The sequence below is a fragment of the Micropterus salmoides genome, unplaced genomic scaffold (genome assembly GCF_014851395.1).
Source record: "Micropterus salmoides isolate LMB-PRFRI ecotype aquatic unplaced genomic scaffold, ASM1485139v1 Ms_hic_scaffold_6, whole genome shotgun sequence".
NCBI classification, from domain to species: domain Eukaryota; kingdom Metazoa; phylum Chordata; class Actinopteri; order Centrarchiformes; family Centrarchidae; genus Micropterus; species Micropterus salmoides.
In genome coordinates, this window is record NW_024044348.1 from 11434453 (window position 1) to 11442485 (window position 8033).

Consider the following 8033-nt stretch of genomic DNA (forward strand, 5'->3'; position numbering starts at 1 on the left):
GCGGACGCACACACACAGGCACACGCTCACACGCTCCTGCACACACACACACACACACACACACACACACACACACACACACAGAGTCAAGCCAGACACACTAAAACAGGCGTATTCGACTGTGATTTTCAAAATAAAAGCCTCAGCGGTGAACATATTTTGCAATTATTTGTTGAAGAAAACTGTCAAAAAATAAACATAGACTATTTTTAAGACCAAAACAAATGATAACGTTTTTGATCCATAAGCCTATATTGATATACATATCCTAAAATATAGATGCTTTAGGCTCACTGAAGCTTCAAAATAGGCAATGCAATTAAAGCTTCTTTGGAAGGAGTTGTTTTAAAGTAGGCTATATATGGCAAGGCTTTATTTTAAAGATATAATTTCCCAATAATTTCTTGGGAAGTTTTCTGAAAAGATGTATTGTATGTATTTTTTTTAAAACTAATTATAGGGAATATATTTTTGCTCGAACAACAAGCCCAAGTAAATATTAAATCATCGTTCATTTCTAAACTTTCTTTATTATATAGCTTATGTTAGATTGCTTCCATGCATGTGGACAAATTATTCATTAAAAAGACTCAATAGAATAAACTCACAATTAATTTACTGGAAGTTGGCCATTGGAGGAGTTCCTATTTTGCTTGTATTTCTTTTGATTATAAGATTCACCTTCACTGTACAGAGTACAATTAGGCTACTGAGACTACATGAATGAAATGTTGTTGAGCATCTAACCAGAAGTGCAAAAAGCTCGGAGTAATGTACTCATATATATCCTAGAGGTAATATAATAAACAGTAAGCAGTAGACATGAATATGCTAAACACATATAGCCTACAGTATAAAGGTAGGCTAAAGAAAATAGTGAGATAGTAGCAAAATTCAAAGTTCACCAATTGCTTTCCATCTAAAAATATATTCTATGGATGTCTGTGAAGATTCAGTCATCCAGGTTATCCATAGTTAACCAAGGTGGGTTAAAATCAATCAAGGGCAATGGGCTGTCATAGAGTAGGCTACTGAAAAAAGCAGTATACCAAAACTTAAACATAATGCTTTTATTTCGAAATCCAGATCACTGAGTCTCCTGTGTAATTATTTCTATTTGACCCTCTCTCTCTCTCTCTCTCTCTCTCTCTCTCTCTCTCTCTCTCTCTCTCTCTCTCTCTCTCGGGGCCCCCAGAGGAAAGCTCTGGAGCCATTGGTTGATTCCCGCCATCATGTGCCAGTCTAGACACTTTGGCGGCTGGGAGCCGCACTGATTGTTGCGCAAACACGTTTCAAGTTTCTTAACTCTTAAAGACGCAACATCCTGCTTGGCTCTGCTCAAACTGAAAATGTGGTGATCACAGTGAACATCACATTGATAAGGCCTGATACATAGACATATGTTAATAAAGACATAGGCCAAAATAAAAAAATAACAAGTGCATTTGTGTCCTGCAAATGTATACATGCAGTAAATAAAGGAAAACAAAGTTATAGAATAAAACCTAACAACCATATTCATCATATTATAATTATACAGTATAAAAAGAGCACACTTTTTAAAGTTACAGAGCAACCTAATTTTTAAGCATGTAAAGTAGCTTATGTGCAGGACCTGAGAGTATTGGTTGGTCCAGACTTTAAAGTTTCAACCATAAACAAGGACATAAAAGGTTTAACTGTAAAAATATTAAGCTGTGATTCCTTGCTTCTTGTAGGGCTTCAATTGTGAATGAAGTAGAGCTTCACCAGAGTTTTGGTTTTACAAAAGAACCTCAGTGCCTTGAAAGCTAATCATATTTCTGACTTACTGTCAGAACTTAAGTGAAATTTGGTATATGGTCTTCTTTTCCTATTTTCATGGAAAAAGTAAAAAGCAAAGATATTCCTCTATCTAGCCCTAAAAGTACTCATTTTGAAAGATGTCCCTTTCAAAACGATATGTGATTCAAATTGATGCATTAACCTGCAGCAGCATTTTAATATAGCTGTTATTTTTTCCTTTGAGACTGTCCTGTGTAACCAGAGGTGTAAAATTACTTCACATTGACTCAAACATGTAAAATCATGGAGAGCTCCACCTTGCGAGACTACAGTCATCTGCACAATGGTTGAAGTTACTAGCTTCTTTGCAGATGCTTTTGCACAAAAAACATTCATCATAAGAGAATTGTATAAGACTTTGGCACTGAAAGTGCATTAATAAATTACAGTACTGAGAATTTCTTTGATGTGAGTGTGTAACAATATAGTAAATATTCAATATTCATAAATATTCAGTTACAGTGCCATGTATTACTGAATGTACTATACACATTGCCTTACAGAGGCTGTGGCTCAGGAGGTAGAGGTGGTCATCCACTGATCGCTGAGATGGAAGTTTAATCCTCCTCAAGTCCACTCCTGTACACATGCAGAAGTGTCCTTGGGAAGACAGTGAACCCCAGATTATAGTGTGTGTGTAAATGGGTAAATGAGAGGCAAATTGTAAACCACTTACCACTTGCGTAAAAAGGCAATATGAAAAAAACGCAGATATTTACTTTTTGAAAAAGGTGACTTAAGATACAAAAAACCCTAAAATACAGTGGACTGGAGGGAACTATTGAACATTAGTGGCAAAGAGCACAAGGGGTAAACAGGGAGTTAGGGTATGCCCCAGTGGCATCACGCCACTGCCCGTCTGTGTGCCAATTTGACTGCCTCCACCATTGCTCGAGACTGGCATTTTAACAACTCTACAAGCATTGGTTTAAGTGAAAGTTATGGCCGTACGATTAGCACACACACACACACACAGCCTCCCTGGTCTGTGACCGTTCACACTTCATATCAGAAGAGTAAACCCTGTCCACGTATGTGCTGTGCCCGGACCAGTGTGCCCAAACTCTCCTGGAGTATGTGAGGGACGACAGGGCTGGCTGAAGAAGTAGGAGTCAAGTTACAATGACAGAAGGAGAGAGTAGGAAGAAGAGGAGAGCAGTGTGTGTGTGAGTGTGTGGCTGCCGTGGCGTTCACTGGGCACCTGTTCAAAATGTGTTCCCTTGTGTAACTCAATCGGATGCAGAGATGCAGAGAGGGAAAAGAGAAGTGTTTTGGTAGAGCTTCGTCCAGAGTTGAATGTTTCAGTGGCCACAAATACGCCACTGGGACCAACAGCCACAGGTGATTTATTGGTCTTTAAAACAACACATGACTACATATATTTTAATAAATAGATAACAGACTCACAAGAAGTTCAAGAGCATTGACCATCCAACGTCAGACGACGTCTTCCACTGTCAACACTAGTGTTTTTTTCCATTGTTTTCTGTAACTAATTATTGATTGAAAATGCAATTTTAAAAAGTCAGATGCGAGTTAATACCTTAGCTGAGGCAAACATATAAATCAAAGTGGGTGTAACACACACCTCTAGTAGTTAACACTCAGCAAGAGAAAACACCCCTGCATGTCATCTACTGCATGGATTCCAAAACTTTTATCTACTAGTCATTTCAGCACCAAAATATGTAAACATAGAGCCTGGGTTTAATAATACCGAAATTATCCTTTAACAGGAAAAAAACAAAACAAACTTTGGGAACTTCTTTTATACGGTTAGACAAAACACATATGTGATATAAATTCAGCTAGAAAAGGATGAATAACAGCAATAATGACAAAGTCAAACCAAGTGGTAATAAATATGAGTCAGACAGGATGGCGTTAACCTGAGCAATATTCCCTCACTATCAAATCTCACTCCTCTGGCACATCCAGTATGCATTCATAGACAAATACAGTTCCCATAGTGCGCAATAAAATAACTGTGTACATGATGAGTGTATAATATACATGCAATACAAGAATCATGTGCAATAAAATGGTATCGTATATATTGGCTAATATGCACAGAGAACAACAGCAATGACTATTTCTATTACCATATTCTTACTTCATAACTAACTAACTATGTAATCTACTACAGCAATTTGATTTTATATTTATACACCTTGATTATATTGCCTTATTTTTATTCAACATACTTCTTGTTAACTTTTCTATTGTTAAGTGCATATTCTGCACTTCTAAATTCTTATTTTACACTGAATATTTTGATACTGTAATAATTTTGTTTCAAATCTGTATGACTGGGTACCTGATCAGATATGGAACTGCAATTACGTTGGAGACAATTACAATAAAGCTATCTTAAATTACCTGAATCTTGAATCAATAGCCAGGGAACTGTTTGCATAACTAAAATTCAAGGAGTTCAAACTGGCCGGCTGACCTGAGAGAAACTGGTTATTGGACACTTGACAAAAAAGCAATAGTCTGTGCAACCATAACATCATTGAATTACATGTTGACTTATTATTACTGTACTGTGAGCATTAATTCCCTAAACAAGGCATAGCTTTTAATCGATAAAGCTGTATTCAATAGATCACAAATATTGTTTGTAGATCTTTTTTAGATAGAGTAGAAAGATGAAAAAATGAGGGGAGAGAGACTTGGGAAAGAGAATTTGCTGTTGAAGTTTTTAAATGTAATTTTCAAATGCTCTGAGTGCAATAGGCAAAATTGTATTCATCTGATTTGTAATAGATTGCAGGCAGAAATATCAGAGACTGTTCATTCAAAGCCTTAACAAATAAAACCACAACTATCTGCCTGAATAAATACTTTTTTGCATAATTTGGGTGAACTGACCCTTTAACATAATCTGTCAGTCCAGCAATTGCTATTTACGCCATGTGAAAGGTTGCATGTGTGTTGGCGATAAGTTGTGTGTGAGTGTGGGAAGAGGGGGGTGGTGGTGTATCAAGGTTGGTGGGAGAGTAGACAGGGTGTCCGGCACCAAACCACCTCCCAAAATAAACACAGTCCCTGCGTCTCTCTGTCTGTCCAGTGGTCGACCCCTGGGCTCCCACAGCAGCAACAGCAACAGCAGCCGCAGCAGCAGAGAGGAGTCTGGGGCCAGGCGGCCTGTCACAGGAACAACATGTCATCAGCTTCATCGCTCCCCTAATGGCTCTCATCTAGACCAGAGACATGGCAGACAGCGTGTTGCCCCACCAAGGCGGCAGTTTACTCTGCACTCACACTCACACACACATACACACAGATGCATACATAAACATTCATGCACACACAAACACTCATGCTGCCCACTTCCAGCCACTTACAGGCCAGCTCTGGAGAGACTAGGAGGCCCCTTTATGAAAACATGCAGGGGTGCTGGAGATAATGTCTATCCAGACCTCTGGACTCAAACCAGGCTGCCCTCTTAATCTGAGGTCCATAGGAATCTCTGCACAGAAACACTGCCATGGGTCAGTAACATTAGCCAGTTAAAATATTTATCTGTTTGGAGCTGATTCTGACGTAAAGGATCAGTTCAACATGTAGGGAAATACACTTTTTTCGCTTTATTGCAGTGAGTTAGATGAAAAGGTTGATACCACTATCATATATGTCTGTTGAATATGAAGCTACAGCCATCAACTGGTCAGCTTAGACCACATTCACACTACTGCGTTTTTTAATTAAAACAGAGAACTTTTGCTACATTTTCACCTCCCGTCCCGGACTAAAACGGCAAAATGAAGACCTAAAACGGAGAAGTTTGGAAACTCCGGAAGTCGTTTTAGTTAAGACTGGCAAGAACGGAGGACTTTAGGAACGATGATGCAGACGCTCACGCTCGGCTCTCTGATTGGGTCTTATGAGTCATGTAAAGCAGAAGCGCGATGCTACTGACAGAGTTTGAGTTTGAGTTGGTATTTTTATTAAAATATTCTGTACCGTGCAAATAACACTTAGGCCTATCTGCCTACACTTGTAGGCAACTGTGCATGTCGCCATTTACTTTGCGATGACTCCCAGTCTGTTTTCCGCCGCCACAGTCCCGTGTTACATTCAGTAACAGTCCCAGCTCGTTATTGGTGCATGTAAAAAAAATCTGGTGTGATTCTTCGTTGCATTACTTTATTATTTCGCCAAATCTTCTGTAACTACAGAATAGACCATCTGCTTCATGTTTACACCGGCACACGCATGCCCAGTGTACTTGAACGGACAATAGAGGTGCCTAATTTTAATGTAGACGGAGATCAACTCTGATAAGCAGCTAAAATGCTGGTGTGGACGGAGATCATATTCATTTTAATTCTCCGTTTGTAAACTAAAACGGAGTAGTGTGGATGGGGCCTTAGCTTAACATAAAGACTATAAACGGGTAAACAGCTAGCCTGGCTCTACCAGCACCTCTAAAGCTCACGACGTAATATCAACCCATATAGCTTAGCTTAGCATAATGACTGGAAAGGGGGAGGTATCTAGCTTGGTTACTCATACAAAAACTAAATTAATTAATTATGGGACAGAACCAGGCTAGCTGTTTGTAATCTTTATGCCGAATTAAGCTAACCAACTACTGGCTGTAGCTTTATATTTAGCATACAGACAATAAAGTGGTATTGATCGTCACATCTAACTCTCACACCTTAAGAGAGGGAAAGAAGTGGAGAAGCCGCCTGAACTTCTTTCCATGTTAACAGTTCTCTCAGTTCAGCACACACCCATCCCTATCTGGATTTCTGGCACCAGAGAGGGCGTAATCAAGCCTCACTCTGCCCTCTTACTCACAGTTCAGCTCTAATGCTCCACCATCCCTTTGAAACTGCACTCAGCTACCCTTTCAATGAATTTCCATGCACTTTTTTTTCAAGGGACACATATTTATTTTCTTTCTCCCTCTTTGCGGGTCCGACTCTCACGCTCACCACTGGAGCTTGGCGAGTCAGTGGCTGCACCAGTTAACTCATTAATCACTCTTCTCCTCTCCCCCCTCCATTCTGAGAAACAGAGTCACTAATTAATGGAAAGCACTTTATGACAGAACACAGGGGGTTTCCTGGAAATTAACCATTAATCTAGACTTCCATTATAGGTCTAATAGCATGAGGTGGGCGGGGATGGATGAGTTTGAAATGGTGGATATGGGTGATGGCAGTAACACGACGCTAGAAACAAGAGCCTCATAAAAAGTGTGTTAAACCTCATTAATGTTAATGCAGGCATTAGCCAAGTTAACAACTGTGCAGGTTAATGGATGCTGCATGTTCAAAGAAACATTTCAGTATATTTAGGTAGAATCTTATGTGCAATTATGCAGGCTCACATGTTTACTATTTTGAGACAATTGTCGCCTTTATTAGATAGTCATAACTAAAGCGAAACTGGGATAACATGCTGTAGTACATGTCCTTGTTTGAACTCACACACAAATCAGCACATTATCATGATCATTGGGAGCATCATATTTCCCCATGAACAGAGTTGGACAGCATCTCAGTCCAGAGCTGGACTGAGATGCTGTTAAAGGACATTTGAGTTTAAACAATAGCCTTCCTTATGAACAAGTTAATTGGACGCACCGTTGCTAGAAAACACACTTGCTTAGAGGGCACAACATTGCATTAAAGAATACATTTTTATATCAGCTTGACAACTAGCGGTTTTGGCAGAATTTGGGACAGCAGAGGAGTTCAGGATTAAAGATCTGATGTGAATCTGCTGGTCTAGAATTTGAGTAAACATAAAAATAGTCATACTGCTATGTATGCTCTGCAGTATTAGTGCTGACAGATGTTTCCCAGGAAACTGATCCTGTTTTCAGTTTTTACTGATAACTGATGATAACTTACCTGCCATCCAGTTATTATACCAGCACGCTCACTTTTGTTTTGTTTACATATGCAAAATAGAAAAACACATATGTCTTTTGCTGCACAAGTCACAAACCACATTCATTCATGGAATTTCAGTCAATCAATATTGTAGCTCCTGGCCAAGTAGCAAAATCATACACCAAAACCTTGCCTTGGCATCCTCATAAAACTGGGTTTGGTTTTGGTAAGTGCCAAGGTGGTAGGACATGATATTTGTGCGTTTGTTTACTTTCACAGTATTGTATTTTGTTTAGACTTCCATGGGGGGAAATGTATCTAAGAAAACGAGGAAGGAAATGGGATTAAAACAAA